General features: G+C 42.9%; 1 protein-coding gene across 2 annotated transcripts in view; it reads right to left on the bottom strand.

Annotated features, from left to right (window-relative positions):
- The window catches only part of MEIG1 (meiosis/spermiogenesis associated 1), a 539,684-nt gene that overhangs the window by 278,729 nt on the left and 240,470 nt on the right, over positions 1 to 20,485 (bottom strand). The window lies entirely within an intron of this gene.

Genomic DNA, 20,485 nt, shown 5'->3' with positions numbered 1-20,485 from the left:
CTTCATAAAGCAATAAGACCAAAGGATATTAATTCACGCAAATATTGAAAAACCAACTAACAAATAGTTCTGAATGGGTGTTGGTTATGTTGTTAGCACTGACTACAAAACATTTTCCATTTGCTAATAAATAATTTCCTAGTAGCAGGATTTCTTGCTTCCATTAGTACCTGCTGCATGTCCTCAGAAAAAAGGTGCCTACAAGGAATTAAGACCCAATTATCCAAGTAGTCAAGTGAAGAGAAATTATGTCACGGTGTATCAAACACCCCTGGTCATGTGTGAGTAGATCCAATGTGGGAGGAAGTTTGTGGTAATTGCCTTTGGCCATTTATAAAAGAGGGCAGAAACACAGTTGGCCTGGATGGGAAGGGAGTTACAAAAATTATCTTGGGGGATTCCTTCTGAATCTTCAAAAGTACCCTAGATATCAGTGGAAATGATGAAAAGGCAAACAGGAACATTCCTGTCCAAAGAAAAGAAACACATCTGTCTTCCAGGCCTTCTTGCATTTAGTCCTGGAACATAATTTTGACAGTTGATTGTTCAGACAGGAGGCAAACAGGTCTGCTGAGGAATTCCCCAAAGATGGATCAAATCTTGGAAGAGCCCCTCTGATCTAGTTTCCATTCATGAGGGTCTGCTTGGTCCTGCTCAGCTTGTCTGCCACACAAGTTTACTTTGATGGAACGCAAGCATGCCTGTAGTGTAAGACTGTGCTGTAAAGCTATATCTCAAATTAACATGGCTAGTCTACAAAGGGGATATGACCTGCTTCCCCTTGCTTGCTGATGTACCACATGACTAAGGTGGCATAGCCTATAATCACTTAAAAAGGTCCCGGGGACCAAAGATGGTTCAGAAAGTTGACTACTTGATAAGGGCAAGCACCTCCTTGATATTCATGTGCACAATTGTATCTACCCTTGGTGTCCCACACCCCTCTGTACTTTTGTCCCTCCTGAAACTGTTTCCCAAGCAACATCTGAAGTGTCTGTGCTGACTTGACTCCTTTGGAGCAAGAAAGGAGAAGGGGACACCTGGATTTAAGAAAATCTGTTGTGTACACCAAATGATTTTTCTTCTGACAAACTTCAGCACTCTGATCTGAAAAAAATAAAGGGCGTTGATGATGGGACTACAGAGATTTCAGATGTTACTGTATCTTTCTCATAGCAGTCTTGCCAGGGGTATCATGAGAATCAAAGATGCCGTGAGACTGAAAATACTGAGGTATTCCCCTTGCAGTGACAGCAGTCTGAGTGGAAAACCCTAGAAATAGATCTAAATAAAGATTTTTTTTTTCTTGTGAAAGAAAAGCTGTTTGAACTGAGTGTCTAGCTAACATCCAAGGAATATAATTCTGCCTGAGGTGGTTAAGAATAACTTTTGGATGTTCTCTTGGAATTCTAGTTTGTGCAAGAGACATCTCACTCAACAGAGACATTCCTGACAAATCATCTAAATATGGAAAAATGTAGATACCCTGTAGCCTGCAGTGAGCTATAATTGTAGCTGGATACTTTGTGAACACTCTTGGTGCAATGAATAGTCCAAAGAGTAAGGCAGGGAACTGATAATATGATCTAGACACACAAAACCTTAAAAAATGTATGTAGTCTGAATGAACACAGATGTGATAATAAGAATCTTTTTTTAAGTCTAGTATTACCAAGAAACTTGAAAGAGGAAGAAGAGATAACAGGTTGTGAAGTGACAACATTTTGAATTTGGGTACTATCACAAATAGGTTTAGGAAAGAAAGAACTGATCTCAAATCATTTTCATTCTTTGGCACTAGGAACATTCTTGAGTAAGCACTTAGTTAATTCCAATTCTATTCCTTCTAATAAGGATGGGAAAATTACTGATAATTATTGTGAAGAAGGAACTGGTTCTATCACTCATTGGGACAGCATATGATGAAGAACAGGTGGAAACAAAAGAGCCTGATCTGCAGGATGAGGAATGACTCACTGGAAAGGAGGAATTTCCTCCCACTGCCATCTGCAAAATTTTTGAATAATTTTCAGAGCCAATTTGTCTGAAACAATCTGTTGCCAAACAGAAAAATGGAGATTCAGACATTCTGGAAGAGAAAAGGGGCCAGGGTGGGAGGGGGTTACAATGTCTCTTGAATAGCCATTCAGACGTGTTGGACTATCCTTGGTTTTGGGAAGTTTGATACTTCTTTTTAGAACCCCTTGGCATTTCTTCTTAAATATCGACTTACATGAATTTTGTTGAGACTGTTTATTCCATTTTTTTGCCAAAACTGGATGTGGAGAAAGAAAATCCCTTGGACAATTTGGAAAAGGAGGACTGAAAAATCTTAGAGATACCCTGCATCACCTTGTCCCTTTCATTACACTTTTTGATAACCTCTACAGCAGAGGGGCCAAACTTTTAGTTATGTACTCACCATAACTTTAGATGTTTGGGATCCATCTCGCCTACATTCAGTACTGATGGGCTCGGAGCCGATCCTCGGCTCCGACTCGGCACGCTATGCTATAGAGCGAAGCCTCTTATTGACTGAGCTATTCTCTATCCCAGGATGCACCACCACTAATCCCCCAGATCTTGTTTGTCCGCATTCATGCACACATACATAACTTGTTTATATAACATTGCCAGATGTTTCAAGATGAAACAATAGAATTCGGACCGTCCGATCTCTTCTGATCTCCAAGGCAGGGGGAAGGAGGGTGGGTTATTGGGAATGTGGGCGAGATGGATCCCAAACATCTAAAGTTATGGTGAGTACATAACTAAAAGATGTTATGTGATCCTATCTGGCCTACATTCAGTACTGATGGGACAGCGTCCCTAGCACCTAAATCCTGGGTGGCTCACTGGAAAACACTCCTGAGCACTGTGGAACCAAATGAAGCTTGCCCCCGAGATGCCACATCCAATTTGTAGTGGGAAATGAAAGTGTGCGGGGAAGACCACGTAGCCGCAGCACAAATGTCACTAATGGCAAGCTTAGAATGGAATGCTATTGAAGTAGCCATAGCTCTTGTAGAGAGATATTTGACAGAGGTCGTAAGCTCTTTATTAGAAGAAGAAGAATAAGCTTGACTAATACAGTCCCTGATCCATTTGGCAATAGTGACTTTTGTGACGGCTTTGCCCAATTTATTATCCGAAAAGGACACAAACAATTGATCTGTTTTCCTTGTTTGTTTGGTCCTGTCTAAATAAAACTGCAATTGCCTGTGGACATCCAATGTGTGGAATATGTATTCCGCTTTGTTTGAGTACTTTGGAAAGAAAACTGGAAGTTCTAATGACTGTTGTAGACAAAAACTGGAACAAACTTTAGGGACAAAGGATGGATTAGGCCTGAGAGATACTCTATCTTTGTGAAAAACCAGGTACGGTGGTTTTACAGATAGAGCTTGAAGCTCTGAAACCCTTCTGGCTGAAGTAATCGCGACCAGAAAAGCAGTTTTCCAAGATAGAAATTTCAAATCACATGCTGCTGCCGGTTCGAAGGAGGAGGAGGTTAAGGCACGTAACACCACATCGAGATCCCATGGAGGAGCAGGATGAGAAATCGGAGGTCGTAAAAGCGCAGCACCTTTCATGAAGGTCTTACACAATCTGTTGCTCATTAAAGGTGGGTTTATAGATTCATAAAAATTGGAAATAGCTGCCAATTGGACCTTGATGGTAGAGACTGAAGAACCTTGATTGAATAGGGAAGTTAGAAATTTTAGGACTTCCGATACAGGAATAGTGATGGGATCCAGACCCCGGAGTTGAGCCCAAATAGCAAACCTCTTCCATTTGCTAGTATACAATTTCTTAGTGGCAGACTTGTGGGCCGAAGATAAGATATGTATGACTTCCGGGTCTAAGGTATGATTCCTGACTATAGTCGGAAGAGGAGGAGCCAAGCTGTTAACTTCAAAGTGTGAAGGGACTGGTGGAGTAGTCCCGACTGATGAATTAATAGGTCTGGGATCCGATCCAGGAACCATGGACCATCCAAGTGCATATTTCCGAAGATAGGGGAACCATACCTGACGAGGCCAGTAGGGAGCAACTAAGATCATTTTGCTCCCCAAGTGAGACGCCTTTTGGATCACTCTGGGAAGGAGGGGAACTGGGGGGAAGGCGTATAGCAAGCCAATGGGCCAAGGATGGGCTAGTGCATCCATAGGGCTCATCCCCGGAGCTGGGGTGAGGGAGAAGAACTTTTTGCACTTCGCGTTCAGCGGGGTTGCAAAGAGGTCACAACACGGAATTTCCCATTTGCTGAAAATCTGAGTTGCCACTGTATTGTTCAGAGACCACTCGTGAGGAGAGAGGATAGTTCTGCTCAGTCTGTCGGCTATCACATTGGATTTGCCAGGAATATGAGTTGCTATCAGAAAATGTTTGGTTGCCACTGCCCATTCCCAAACTCTCATGGCCTCTCTGCAAAGAGGGTAGGATCTGGTTCCTCCCTGTTTGCTCAGGTACCAGACCACTGACATGTTGTCGGAGTGAACGGCAATCATGCCCTGAGGGAGGTAATCGTGGAGGGCTTGTAGAGATAGAAGCACCGCCCTCATTTCCAAAATGTTGATATGAAGAAGACTCTCTTCTGAATGCCATTTGCCTTGGACTGACCTGCCCAGGAAATGCCCCCCCCACCCCATCTGGGAGGCGTCCGTAGTCAAAGTGGCCAAAGGAGGAGGAGGAACGAAGGGTCGACCCTGATCCAGATTGGAGGGCACCAGCCACCAGCGAAGGTCCCGTTTGCAGGTTTCCGTGATCCGTATGAGGTGACTGAGAGGTAGATCCTGAAAGGACCACTGTGTCGAAAGAAGCCACTGGAGAATTCTCATATGCAACCTTGCTAGTGGGACTAGAAGAACAGTGGCCGACATAGATCCCAATAGCTGCAGGACCATTCTGGCTGGAGCTTTGGATCTGAGAAGCAAGGCTCGAACTTGAGCCTGTATGGTTTGTATCCTTTCTGTAGGGAGATAGACCCACATTCGGTTTGAGTCTATCTCTACTCCGATGAATCTTATGCGTTGAGATGGCAGCAACACAGACTTTGGCCAATTGAAGGTGATTCCAAGGGAAGTGCCCAGTGATATTGTGGCTTGTAGGTTCTGCAATAGTAGACGCCTGGAGGTGGCAGTTAGGAGCCAGTCGTCCAGATACGGAAACACCTGGAATCCTAGACTCCTCAGGTGAGCAGTCACTACCGCCAAACATTTGGTGAACACCCTGGGGGCTGTGGTGAGACCAAAGGGCAGCGAGCGGAACTGAAAATGACTGTCTCCTAGGCTGAAGCGCAAATGTCTCCTGGACACCTGATCTACCATGATGTGGTAATAGGCGTCCTTGAGATCTATGGAGCACATCCAAACACCTTTCTCCAGCAGTGGGAGCATGGACTGTAAGGTGACCATTTGGAACTTGGACTTTTTGACTGAACGATTTAGAATGCTGAGATCCAAAATGGGCCTCAAGTCCCCGGTCTTTTTTGGCACCAAAAAGAATCTTGAGTAAGTCCCTAATCCGATCTGGTCTGCGGGGACCGGTTTGGATGACTCCTTTTTGAAGCAGCTTTGAGACTTCTAAGGCTGCAATTTCCCGTTGACTGGGTGGCGGGTCCGGGATTTTCTTGGACGGAGGTGGGGAGTGAGAAAAGGGGATGGCGTAACCTCCGGCGATAATTCGAAGCACCCATCGGTCCTGAGTGATACCTTCCCAGGCTTTTAGGTGCCTCGAATGACCCCGACTGGCTCCGGAGCTGCACAGTCGGGCAATCCCTCAGGGATTGTGAAAGGCTGAAGAGCCACGAAAGGACTCGCGGTCTCCAGTGTTGCGGGGGCCTCTGCCGCCTCTGGGACGGCGTCTTCCAGAAAAATTTCGCCCTCTTCTGCCTCTAGAAGGGGGATTGTCCTGCTGTGAGGGATAAGACTTCTGGGATCTACGGAACCACATTTTCCCTCCTCTTTTAGCCTTGGGGTAAGGCCGAAAGGGAGTGGAAAATCGTGCTCTACGGCAGTCAAAGTCTTATCTTCTTGCCCGCAGCGGGTCATTGTGTCCTTTACCTTGGGTCCAAACAAAGAGGACCCATCAAAGGGAGCGTCGGCAAAGGAAGACTTAAAGGCTTCCGCAAAATGACACAGGCGGAGCCAGGCTTGCCTCCGTAGAGCAATACCCATACTGCCGCTTACCGCCTCGGCCGCATATGAAATGAGCCTCATGGACGAGTTTGATATCAATGACAGCGTAGCCAACTGAGAGCCAACTGTCTGGGCCAGCTGCTCAGGTAGGTTACCCAAGAGGGTATCTGAAAGCTCCTTGATCAGATCCCTCTGAAACCTGGTGAAGTGCGTTAAATAGTTCAGGGACCTTAAGGTAAAGGCCGCTGAACTAAGGATGCACTTCCCGTACCGATCCATGCTCCTAGACTCCTTATTAGGAGGATGGACGGACGTCGAAGCCTCTGCTACATCTTGTTGGGTAGCAGATGCCACCACCAAGGCATCTACAGCCACACCTTTTGTCAAAAACTCCTTCTCTGGGGGTGCTGAAAGGAACTTATTTGGACGAGCAGGCACCGGTTCCACAGAGTCTGGATGTTCCCACGCCCTTCGACAGATCAAATCTAGGAGCTCGTCGAAGGGCAGAGACACCCAGGAGGCAGAGGGCTGAGCCCCGAAGGCCTTAAGGAACACCGACTCGTCAGCAGAAGGGGGTTTGGAATGCCAGCCGCCTTGTTGTTTGAGGGCTTCCAGGATGTCTGCAAAGGAGACATCGTCTGAGGACGACTTTGGGGACCCCTCTGCATCATCAAGATCAGTGTCTGACGTGAGAGACTCATCGGGGGAGTCAACGTGCTTCCTCTTGCACGATCTTTTCCTTGGGGGTTCCTCTGAAGAAGCTTCAGAGGGACCTCCAGGAGGGGGGGAACCCCCAGTGGGGGTGACCTCAGGCCCTGGGGCTCCGCTGTCTAAGGACAGGGGGACTGCCAAAGACCCAGTCTTAGGAGCACCCTGTCGATGTCCGAATCAGACATCTTGGAAGATCTAGATGAAACCGATCGGGTCCGAACCGACTTCTCCATCGGCTCCAAAGGACTGGGGGACCGGCTCCGAATGGACTCAACCAATATCGGTGCCGAGGGAGAATCCAAAACAATTTCCCTCGGTGCCGAGGAGGGCTTCGGTGCCGAAGGGGAAGAGTCTGAGCCGGCAACCCTCATCAGCTCCAAGATCAGTGGAGCCGATGAAGGTGACCCACCTCTCGAAGCCCCAGTCATTGGCTCCGAAACCAGAGGAGTCGAGACTGGGGGCATCGAGGCAGACCGTTCCGCCCTCGGCTCCGAAGTCTGTGGAGCCAATGGAGAAGCCTACCTGGATTTCTTAGTAGTCGCTTTCTTTTTCTTAGTCGGAGAGGATGAGGAAGATAAGGCCTCCTCGAAGGAGGGTTTAATCAGCCCCTTTAGGATTAATTTATTCTTCCTCTCTTGGAGGACCCTAGAGGAAAAGGCGTGACACACGCTGCAGGACTCCTGTAAGTGCTTGGCACCTAAACAGTATACGCACGAGGAGTGATCATCAGTTATAGACATTTTATAACCACACCTCGTGCACTTCTTGAACCCTGAGGGTCTATGTTCTTTAGACATAATGTCTCTGAAACAGTCACTATAAAAAGTGGACAAAATCAGTATTTAGTCAGAAAAAAACAGTAAAAGTTTTTTTTTTTTTTTTTTTTAACGATAACTACCAGTACAATACAATAATCACAAACAGTAAAGAGGAGGGCCAAGAACCCTCTAACTTAAACAGGTACTTGACCTCCTAAAAAAAATAGAAACTCGCTAATGAATAGGGGAAGGCCCCTCTAACTTAAACGGGAAACCTTTCCCTAAACAAACACACAAATTTACCACAAATTTAACTCAAAAAACACTCGTACAACAACAATAGTTGTTAAAACAGATTTTGGGTAAGAAATAGAGAATTTCCTGACAGGAAACTTTAGAAAAAAACTGCACTTAGCTCAGCCAAGTTTGAGACCACGTCCTAGCTTGTAAGCGGCAAACGAGATCTGGGGGATTAGTGGTGGTGCATCCTGGGATAGAGAATAGCTCAGCCAATAAGAGGCTTCGCTCTATAGCATAGCGTGCCGAGTCGGAGCCGAGGATCGGCTCCGAGCCCATCAGTGCTGAATGTAGGCGAGATAGGATCACATAACATCACTAAGTCTCTATCCAGAATTTAAAATCTTATTTTTTACATCATCTGGGATGTTCTGAGAATGCCACCAAGCAAACCAGCAAACCTCCTTAAAACAGTACCAGTGGCCGCAGCCCTTCCAGAAGTATCAACAGAGTCACATATACACTGCAAACAATGCATAGTGACCTGTGCAACAGAAGAAACTAGTTATTTAAAGCAAATCTGTCTTCATAAGAAAAAAATTCTAGATAAATCATTCCTCACATTTTCATAATTTGTCAGAACATACATATGAGCCCTGACAATTCAAAATTCTGATAACCAAATCCACAGAAAGATGCACTTTTTTTCTCAAACCTACCAATAATTTTCCTATCCTTATTAGAAAGAGTAAGACTAGAATTAACTAAGTGCTTATCAGTACTGGAATCTACTAAGACTATAGCTGTTAACATTAGGTTTGAGATGATAGATCTGTGTTGTTCTATTTTCATCTGGTTCAACTGTCGGACTTGGGTCCAAATCTGATCTGGTCTTAGCAAGCACCTTTAAACCTTTGAATCCAGGGCTGTGACTCCGGCCATGCACATTCATTATTCCCTTTCCTTTATGAAAACACCTTAGATTGAGTTTGCCTAACATAAGGTTATATGTTTTCAATATTAAGAACCAAATATAGAGTATGTTCAATACAAAAAAAGGGGGCCCTGTATGAAGAAAAAGGAGTAAACCTGTTGAAGTTTACAGAAGCAAGACTCTGCTATAGGACCATCCATTCTTCAAGGTATAGGAGGTGTCAATTTGGAAGGGGGGAGGAAAGAATGATGTTGAACTGGAAGAAATTAGGACAATACAGATCTATTGTTGTGGTGAGTACATAACATTTGTATCAAATGTTGTCCAGTTTTGACTGATTCAACTGTTGGGACAGATTCCTTTGCTACTAATTTGTCTGGACAGCATCAAGGAAGGACATTCCTGTGAAGAGCAAAGGAGCCAAACAGGTACAATCTGGACTGTATATCCAACTTTTAATGAGACACAAAGTTATTGAATGTCGACTAGGTGGCAGCAGCACATATCTCATCAGATCTATTAGAAGACCGAAGACACATTCTTTTGAATGCATCTTGGTCAAACTGAAAAGGCTGAAAATGAAAAACATCGAAGCAGCTGTTAAGCGAATTCCTTCCCTGGGAAAGAATTTGCTTGGCCACTTCGGTACTTTGCCGTTTTCGGTACTGTAGTGCGGTCTCAGAGTTGGTATATTTAAGTAGGGGGTGTGTGAGGGGTGCAGCCCCCCACATCGGGGGGGGGGGGGTGAGGGTGAAGCCCCCCCCCCACTTAATGTAATGTTTGAAATTGATGTTTTTTTTTTTTTTTTGGAACTGTTCTGACACTTCGACATTGTAAGCTTTCACTTACATAGGGTCGATCAATCACCATTCGCTTTTTTAAGTGTTTGGTGATTTAATATAGACCCATCTCATCAACTGGAAACTTATGTTGAAAAACTGTGGAAGATGCCATTGCCCTTGTCAAATGAGCTGTTGAATTCTCAGTTAATGATAAACCCAATTTGTCATAAACAAAAGTAATATAATTTGAAAGATATCTTGAGACTGACCTTGGATACCCCTTGTGTCAGCTTTGCTTTAGACAATACCACAAACAATTGGTTCAACAACTGGTTCAACTACCTGAAATCTTTAGTTCTATGTAGACAGAACCTAAGCTGTCTGTAACCATCAAGCAAATGCAATATATATCACCCCTTATTTGAAAACTTTGAAAAGAAAAACAGTAGATAGGGCCTGCAACTCTGAAATTCTTTTTGCAGAAGTAACTGCCACCAAAAATGTTGCCTTCTATGTTAAGAACTTTAAGTCTATAGAAGCTGATGGTTCAAAAGGAGCTGTGTAAGGGCTTGAAGCCTCACAGTAATATCCTATGGAGGAAGTGAGTCCCTTACAGGGTGTTGAAGAAGGAGAGTTCCTCGAAGAAAAGCCTCAGATACCTTTAAAGAGGCTATAGGAGCCTGATTGTCCTGATTGTCCCCCTATGTGAAAATCAGAAATATCCTAGGGCTGTACTTTGATTGTGGAAAAGCTAGAAGCTTTTGGAACAATTCCAACACAAAACACTGTCTGAATGACGGAACACTCATGACACAAAAGAATATGTCTGCTAAATCCGTCCACTAGTACAATGGAAATCCCTGGAATATATATTGCTATGAGAAAGTGAGGGGAAGACATCACCCATTGCCACACTCTCCTGGCTTGTTGATATACCAGACTACTGACATGTTGTCCATCTGAATTAAAATCACACCCACTGGCAGAGAGTCTTGAAATGTCTGCAATGCAAACAAAACTGCTCTCATTTCTAGGATGTTGATGTGCAGGTTGGTCTCTAATACTGTCTAAGTACCTTCACCAATCTTTCCTTCGTAATGCCACACTCACCCTAAAAGGGAAGTGTCCGTGGTAACCACAGCTATTGAAGGTGAAAGACAGAATGAACATCCTTCTAACAACTCTGTAGATATAATCCACCATTTGATGTGAGTTCTACACATCAGTGTCACTCTGATTGGGGTGTGGAGGAACTGATAAAGTTATGACCACTGGGACCATTGGGGAACTCATGGGAAACCTGGAAAAAGAGATTAAGGTGATCACAGAAGCCTTGAGCCCTAAAAGTTTCAGAATTAGCTTCACTGGATGTAATAGATGAGATAATACTTGGTTTGCTACTTGTCAAATAGAAATAATCCTGGGTGTGGTAAGGCGGTTACCGGAGTTGCTTTGGCAGCTGGCATTTGATGAATTCTATGGACTCAAGCTCTTTGTCAGCTTTACAGATAACTCCCAATCTGTGAAGTAACTGAAGTAAAAGGTTCTTCTACTGGATAAGTAAATCCCTGGTCTGAGCAGTTAGGAGCCAACCATCCAAGTATGGTAGCACATGGAACCCCTGCAGTCTGAGATAGGCTGTCACTACTGCCATGCATTTGGTAAACACCTGAAGGGGGTGAGTCCAAAGGGCAGAACTCTGAAAATCATGGACTGCCTATTTATCTTTATGTGATACCAGGTACATCTTGGAGATCTAGTGAGCACATCCAGTTGTCCTTACTGAATAGAGGTAAAATGGACTGAACCACGACCAACTGGAATTTTTTCTGCTTCACAAACTGATTTAGATGATAAAGGTCACCTTTCTTTTTTGTATCTAAAAAGAACCTATAGTAAACTCTGGATCCTAACTGGTATGGTGGGACCTGTGGGATGGCCCTTTTTTCCAGAAGCTTTTTAACTTCTGCTGTTGTAGATTCCATTTGTTGGAGTGGCACCAAGGGAATCTTTGTTTATATTTGAGGAGGACAGAGAAATGGAATGGTGCATATTCAACACCCAAGAGTATGAGGTGATGGCCTGCCAGGTTTGAGGGTGTAAGGATAAGACCTCTCTCCAGAGAGCTGCAGTTGGGTAAATCTTCAGGGTGCTGAAAGGATTTCTCAGGAAAGGGACCACAAAATCCTTGATTTTGCAGACCACCTCCATCCCTAGGCCAACGTCCATTAAAATTACCCCCTCCTCTGCCATAGGGGGATCTATCTGAGGAAATGTCTCAGTTAAAACCCTGTGAGTTTCTGAACCACATCTTCTTTCCTACTCACTGATTCCTAGAAAAGGTCCTTTGAGGAGTAAAGAAGTAGATTCCCATGACAGATAGGATCTTACTGTCTTGTTCACTTCTGGTCAGTGACGCCCTAACCTTTAGTCCAAAGTGGGACCATCAAAGGGGGGAGTCAAGGAAGGATGTTTTAAAGCCTTCTGAGAAATCACCCAACTGCAGCCAGATATGGCAGTGTACAGCTATGCCAGTACCTGTTGCTCTAGCTGCTCTATCAGCTGCATTAGAAAGGAGACACATGGAAACATTAGACAGGGAATTTAAGGTAGATAGCTGGGATACCACATTCTTCTGGGTATCCACAGGCAAATTACCTGAAAGAGAATTACTGATCTACTTGGTCAATTCTCTGTGGAAACCTGTAATATGGATAAGATAGTTCGGCAGTCTCAAAAAAAAAGGCGCTGAAGTGTAAGTCTGTTTGCCAAATCTGTCCAAAGCCCTAGATTCTCTATTGTGGGTGTACAGACATACTCTCTTTGGACAGCTCTTTCTTTGTGGCTGCTGCTATGAGAATAGCATCTGCAGGGGGGGGGGCTTTCCTCTAGTGAGCTCTATCCTTTGGTGATGCCAAAATCTTGCCTGGTTTCTTCACAATTGGCTCTGTTGTATAAGTCTCCTTCTAGGCCCTTTGAGCCACTAAATCAATAAAGGCATCAGGAAGGGGAATCACTGAGGCAGTAGAAGAACCAGTTCCAAAAGCCTCCAGACACATGGATTCTTCCAGGGAAGGTGCACCGGCAGACCATTCCCCTTTCTGCTTCATCAGTTCTAGAATTTTGCAAAAGGAGACATCTCTGAAGGGGGGTCTAGGGGATCCTTCCCCTTCATCTAAATCAGTAGTGCACAATGTCCGGCCCAGGGGCCAAATCTGGTCCTTGACGCAACACCATCCGGCCCCCCAGAGAGTAACCAAAAATTTTAAAAAAAGTGAAAAAATGCTATGCCTAACTCCAATCATGCAAACTTTACAGCACATGCTTACTTACCTAATTGACTGCAGTTGTGCACACCTCTAATTTTAGCTGCAGATGTAACTATTCTTTGTTGTTTATAACCTGTAGTCTGTAAACAGTAGTAACTTTCTGCAAGAGTTTGTATTAAGTCATGGCTGCAAACCAGAATAAAGTTAAATTCAAAGTTGATGTAGAAAACAGGCAATTTCATGACTGCTGTCTTAAGTAAAAATGCCAGTCAACTGTACCTATTGTTAACTCGTAATGACTTACTATGTTTTCAGATGGCCTGCAGATGCATTAAGAATATGGGTAGTGGTCCTCCCCACAAAAAGGTTGTGCACCACTGATCTAAATACATGACTTCCATGACAGATTCTTGTGATGAATCTAATTGCTTCTGTTTGCAAGTCTGTTTCCTCTGGACCTGTTACTGGGGAACGTCTGGTGACAAGTCCAAATCAGACAGGTAAATCAGTGAAAGAACATCCTTGAGGCTTTTGGTGAATGGCTGTCCCTGTCAATGTGAATTGGTGGAGTCTGAAGTAGTATACATAGGAGGTCAGGATGGTTCCGAATAATGGAGGCACCCTCTCTCTCTCTCTCAGCTTGGAGAGAACCTGCTGGAATGCCTTGAAAGCCAAAGTGGAAATCGGAGTCAAGATTTCTCTAATGGGGGGGGGGGCACCGAGAGATACAGAGGCCCTGACCCAGTCTGGCTCCAATGCTGGCATTGGAGCAGAGTTGAGGTTCTGGGGCCAGGTGGATCCAGAAGTTTCAGAGCCGATTCATTCCCTTGGACACTGGCCCCAGCACTTTGGCTTTGACTCCTGTCTTAATCCAACAAGGATAAGTCAAAAGAGACTGAGGAATAGTCAGGGCCAAAGTGGAAGTCACTCTTGGCCTAGATGTAGGTGCTCCAGGAATGTTTGGATCCGAGGGCTTTGGTTTTGAATATTGGACCTGCAATGGAGTCATCGGTTGAGGTGTCAGTGGCACTGTTCTTGACTCAACCTGCAAGGACGGAGCCAAGAGGACCCCCAACTGTATCTTTGTTTGTAGGAACCTCCACATCATTCTATAGATGTTGGCTTCAGTAAGGCTCAAAGAAGAATGGACAGACTTTGAGGAACAGGCAAATGAAGAAGCCCAGGACCGATGTTGGAGTATATGCAAATGGGAGCTAACTGGCTCTAGGGGGGAAAGTAGCAGGGGAGAAGGAGAATGGATATATGTAGGCTTCAGATTCGAAGATTGTGGTATTTTCACTGTCGAACCCCATAGAAACTGATGGGTCAGGAGACCATTTTTTTGTCTTTCTCGAGTGCTTTCTCTGTAGTCTTGCTCTCTCCAAAGTCAACTTTTTCTGTTTGGGGAGTGCTTTTTCCTTCATTTTAAATCTAGAGGGAGAAAGGTGTGTCATAGTTTTACTAGATTGAGCTGGAAAAACACCCTTTAAAATGAACTTGTCCCTTCTACTTTGAAATGCTTTGTGGCCAAAAGAAGCACAGGCTTCACAATCTGTGTCCAAATGTGCCACTCCCAAGCAGAGGACACAAAAGGAGTGGAGGTCTTGTGGAGAAATTTTTTGGCTACATTTTAAGCATTTTTTAAAATATTTATCTGCCATGCTGGTAGGGTAAGAAATTGTCAAACACACACACAAAACAAACTAATATTTAAATTTAAAAGAAAGGAGAAAAAGTTTACCACTAACTCTAATGGTACACTTTAAATTCTAAAACTAATAACAATCTAACACTTTTTTAAATACATAATCTAAATATTTAACTGTTATATAAATTATTGTAAATAACAATGGAATAATAATGGAAAATAGGAACCCAGCCAACAAACTAAGGCTGGAATTGGTCTGTTATTCATCTGAGCAGTCTTTATCAAGACTCCAAAGATACCCAGATTTGAGCTCAAATGCTCCACAGATAGCACCCAGAACAGCCAGTATAATACAAACTGTGGGAGCTGGCTAAAGATCCATTCTCACAGCTATAACTAAGCTATACAGTCTTTTTAAAGACTTTTAAAGACTCTTTGGATACAGTCTTTTTAAAGACTAGACAAGCCCATGAGGCCAACTTTCTAGAAACTCAGCCCCTCTGGAACAATTTAGGAAAGAAGGGGGAATCTAGACACTAGTAGGATACAAGGCATCAAATAGGTGGGAGAATCCTTATCCATCCCAGCCTACCCTACACTAGCGAGTAAGCCTCTCCTTGGGTATTTTGATGAAGGAAAGGGAACTATGGGTAGGGGAGGAGTCACAGCCCTGGATCCAAAGGTTTAAAGGGGCCAAAACCATATCAGAGTCAGACCAGAGTCCCAACAGCTGAATCAGATGAAAATGGACAACACTGAATCAAGTTCTCTCTTCAGAGGAGAATTATATGGGACATTTTGTGAAAACAGGCAGGTAGACATCCTCATAATAGTTCCAGTGTCAGCAGACCTAGATGTGGCATCAGCAGAATCATATGTGCATTTTAAACAATGGATAGTGGCTTCAGAAACAGTAAAAGCCAAATTACAGAAAAGCAAAATTTTCCTCACAAGAGACAGCCAATGCCAAAACATTCCTTATATTCTCTCAAGTGTCCAGGATAAACTCCAACATGTGAACCTGATAGCTGAAAATTCTAAAAACAATAGTTGTAGAAGCATACACGTTTCCCCCAAAGTTATCAACGGCTTCCCATCCTTGTCAGGGGTTCTCTAAACTACAGATGATGGTCCAGGTCTGGGTTTAATCTTCTTTAGTCTTAGAAGACTAAAGAAAATGATATAATCTATCTGCTTTTTTTGGATGGCAGTACGCCAACTGCCAGGGAAATTGCAGGCTGTGACAAAAACATCCTCCAAAGCATAAAGAACAGGAGGAACAGGCAGAAATTCATTAAACTCCAGTTATAATAAATCATATTTTCTGAGGGACGGAGAAACCTCTCTGTTTTTCCACTGAAACAACTGATTCATTTTGGAAATTGTGTCTCAGGATGAGAATCATTCACAGGGACTATTCAAAGTTAAACTCACTTCAGAATGTTACTCAGAAGTCTGTGGAGATATTACATCAGCTTTCCCTTCATAGTCCTTTTAAGGTTCAGACTCTTGAATCTCTTCAGGAAAAGAAGAAGAAGAATTTTATCTCTTAATTAAAAACAGCTGTATAAGAAGGGTCTACAGCCTACACAAAACTCTGAGCTAAGCCCAATAAATTACTCCCATCCACTGTCAATGAGACTTAAGACATATGTTTTCACTTTTTTTTCTTTTAGACAGGAATTCCTAAAGAAACAGATGCATAATTGTCACAATAACCTCCCTAGGGATGGGTACAGCTCTCCAACTAAGCAAGAAGGCATTGCCCTTCTCCCAGGACCTACAAGAGTGTCTCTCCCCTGCCTGACAAAGAAACATGAAAAGCTGCAGAGGACATGTCTAACCATCATCCATGGTGGATGTATGGACTACACCAACAGGATCCAAGGAAAAAGATGAGTGGTCTGAAGAACCAACTTCGACCACAGCAGAGTCACCCACCTGGGGCTAAGGCAAAATATCAGCCATCTGTGTTGACAAAAGGCTGATTAACAATCTTTTTTCTTTCTGTGGCTAGAAAAAGGTACAATTGAGGAACCTGTTGATTGTTCCACGGTTAAGCAGAAAAAGGTGCCTGATTCTGGAGAAGCTAAGCAGCAACAGTTGGCAAAACAGGTATGTTGTAAAAAAGTAAATTGTTTTCCCTGAAAAAAAATCACAGTAAAAAGCACTTTAAACACTTACCTCAGCCCCAAAAAGTGAAATAACATCAGTTTCTCAACAGAAAATTTAGTTTTCAAGTTTTAACAACTTTTTACCACAAAAATAAAAAAGGGAAACACGTTTAAAAGTGACCAAGTCACAACTGTTATTAAAAACACTTTTCCCCCAAATAAAATACAAATAATTTACAGAAAAAGTAAGTTTTCTGTTACAAAAAATAAAGTAAAAGTTCTTTTATCCTCCAAAGGGAATTCATCTGTCCATCAATGGAGCAGCCTTAACCGACCACTGATCCTTGAAAGCCTGGGTTGTGCATGTGAGGAAGTGTGCATGCACTTCACAAGGAAGGCGATCACTGAGCTGGCAAGGCTGCCATGGATCGAAAGGGAGTTACAGCACACTCCCTGGCAGTATGATGTTGCATCAGCATCCTTGATCTCCTCCCCAGCCATGGATGTAGGTCGGGCTGAGAAGGCAAAGATGGTTCAGAAGACCTGACTCTTGGGAAGAGGAACTGATGGCAACTGATACGCAGCTATGGTGAGGGAGGAAAAAACAAATGTAGAAAAATTATCAAACTTTTGCAATCAAAGTAACAGTACCACCACTTTACTGCAATATCCATGCTGTTTTTAAAGTAAATAGTCACTGTCTGCATTCACAGTCTTTAGCTCCAAAAAAATGCTGAATGGCTGAATAATTCTTTAGACAGAAGGGATTTATAAAAGACACATATAGCAGATCCTGCTGCATTTCTTTATCAACATCTAATTAGAGCAGTAAAGCAGTCTCTCTTGCACTGCTCAGTTTTTATAAAAAAACTCAACTTATACATAAACATGGTAAAACGTACATACCATTACTCATTACTTCTGGTACAGATGGAGATGAAGGAATACACATGAAGGTCCTGCTTTCTTCTAATGAGTGTATATAAAATATAAAGGGTATTTTTGTGAGGCGTTGACTCCACAATCTTCTGTCTTTTTTAAACAAGATAATGTACCTGCAATTGTCAAATGTCAAATACAATGGGTGAAACTAGACAGAAAAAGTGCCTAGTTGCACTGCTGTGAGCCAGAAGGGAACCTGCGCCAACTAAAAACAGGAAGGTTAGTGGCTAGCAGACTGCCCTCGCTGGGGAAAGAAATGGATAATATACACCAGAGGTCCGATTTGTTAATGTCAGAAATACAAAATATTAACACTAACCTGTTGGATTATATAACAAAGTCATCAGAGGGACACAAGGAAATTGAGTCAGCACTTAAGTTACATTCAGACCAGCTTCAGAGAGTTGAAGATGCATTATTAGAAGTCAGTGGAAAACTGCAACACTGAACATAGACTGGAGTATATATATGCTAAACTGGTTGATTTAAAGGACTGCAACAAATGGAAGAAAATACGATTCTCCATAATACTGCAGAGAGAAGAAACTGGTGACTGCATAAAGTTTGCTTAGCAAAAACTGGTGGAATGGCCCAGACTGGGTCTCAGGGTCCTGCCAATTGATCAAGCTTATCAGATTTTTATTCCCACTCAGATAAGGGTAACATTTTCTTACCCTATCCTGGTTAAGTTCACTACTTATGCCACTAAGGAGAGGGTCCTCTGTGAGCTATGTAAGCCTGGCAAGGTGATCTTGATAAAAAGATCCCATATTTTTCCAGAAAACAACTTTGCCTCTGAAACAAGATCTAGATGGATGGCCCTTCAACCAGCGATGAAGATATGTTAAGTTAACAAATACTAAGTATCAGCTTCTATATCCAGCATCTCTTAAGGTCTGGTTGCTTGTAGAAGCATGTAAAAATTAACAGTTGGGAAAAAATAATTTTCTGCCAAACTGTTAACAGTTTGGTAATTATGTCAGTAATTTACAATTACTTGCCTACACTAATCCAGCATTGTTAGAGTTGGAACCAAGAATGATGTGATCGCCCCTGTCATCCCATGAATATTAATACCATAAACATGGCTTACTACATTAAGTCTTCTGCATTTGGAAGCAATATTTTAAACTTAACATTTTATTGAAGATGTATGCAAACACGTTTTTGCCGGAAAAGAAAAGGACATTTTGCGCCTTTAAACATGATCTTTAAAGTAACCTTAGATACCACTTTGAGCATAAAAGGATTAGTTCTCAAAGAAATCCTATCCCTATGAAAAATGAGATAGGATTGACTCATCATAAGAGTTTGCAACTCAGATATCTTTCTTGCAGAGGTCAGTGCAATCAGTAAAACTATTTTCCATGTTAAAAACATCAAGTCAGCTAGATTAGCTGGTTCAAATGGAGCAAGTCTTAGCTTCTCTAACACAAAATAAGGATCAAAGCAGGGGACACCAATTTTTTTTGGAGGTGTCTGTGCAAAATCCCTTTCAAAACCACTTTCATAAACATTTTGACATGACACTGCCTCGAAAGAGGAGGATCCATGGGCACACATGCTGAAATGGATAATAAATGAACCTCTATAGAGGAATAAGAAGTACCATAAGATAGTAACTTACACAAATGTTGCAAAACCAGAGAATAACTAGCCCTGAATGGGTGCTGGTTATGTTATTGGTACTAACTAGAAAACCGTTTCCATTTACTAATATATGATTTTCTAGTAGCAGGGTTTCTTGCCTCCATTAGTACCTGCTGCATATCTTCAACAAAAAAGTGCCTTAAAAGAATTAAGATGCTATCATCCAGGCAGTCAACTGAAGATGATTGATGTTGGGTATATCAAGCACCCCTGTTCTTCTGTGAATAGATCCAGCTTGTGAGGAAGCTTGTTGTAATTCCCCTGGTCATTTCCAAAAGAAGGGAGAACAATGGTTGCCTGGGCCAGAAGGGAGTCACCACAATGATCTTGGGAGATTCCTTATGAATCTTCAGAAGTACACTGGATATTAGTGGAAAGATTGGAAAAGCATGCAGGAACATTTCTGTGCAAAGAAAAAAAAAAACAGCATTTGTTTTCCAGGCCTACTTGCATAGAGTCCTGGAACAGAATATTGCCAGTTGATTGTTCAAAGAGGAGGCAACAAGGTATACTTGAGGAACTCCCCACAGATGGATCAAATCTAGGGAGAACCCCTGGTCTAGTTTCCAATTGTGAGGGTCTACCCTGGTCCTGCTTAACTTGTCTGCCACACAAGTTTGCCCTGACAGAATGCAGGATGCCTATAAAGTGAGACTGTGCAATGAAGCTATACATTCCAACCTAATACAGCTAGAGTGCAATGGGGATATTACCTGGTTCCCTCTTGCTAGTTGATGTACCACATGACTGTGGTATTGTCTGTAACCAGTTGAAGAGGTCCCAGTACCAAAGATGGTTCAAAGAGCAGAGTGCCTTGATAAGGGCAAGCATCTCCTTGATATTTATGTGCTTGCATCTGTCCTTCCCCTGCATTTTATCCCTCCTGAAACTGCCCTCCAAGCAAAGTCAGAAATGTCTGTGGAGACTGACTACTTTGGAGCAGGGAGGGAAAAGGGATGACATGGAATTAAGGATATATGTTGTCTCCACCAAAAGATTTGTTTTCTGACAAACCCAAGCACCGGGATTTGAAAACATAAAGGCTGTTGATGCTGGGACCAAAGAGGTTTCAGATACCATTGTATCTTTCTCATGTGAAATCTGGCCAAGGGTATCATGAGAATTACAGATGCCATGAGACCCAAAATCCAGAGGTATTTCCTCTCAATGATCAAAGCCTGAGTAGAAAACCTTAGAAATACATCTAAATAAAGACCTATTTTTTTTCCTGTGGAAGAAAAGCTCTTTGAACTAAGGTGTCTAGGTTGACATCTCAGGAACACAATCCTGTGTGAGGGAG

Source organism: Protopterus annectens, chromosome 11.part0, assembly GCF_019279795.1.
Source record: "Protopterus annectens isolate FY-2018-M chromosome 11.part0, PAN1.0, whole genome shotgun sequence".
Classification (NCBI taxonomy): Eukaryota; Metazoa; Chordata; order Ceratodontiformes; family Protopteridae; genus Protopterus; species Protopterus annectens.
This window is presented reverse-complemented; position numbering and strand designations above follow the sequence as displayed.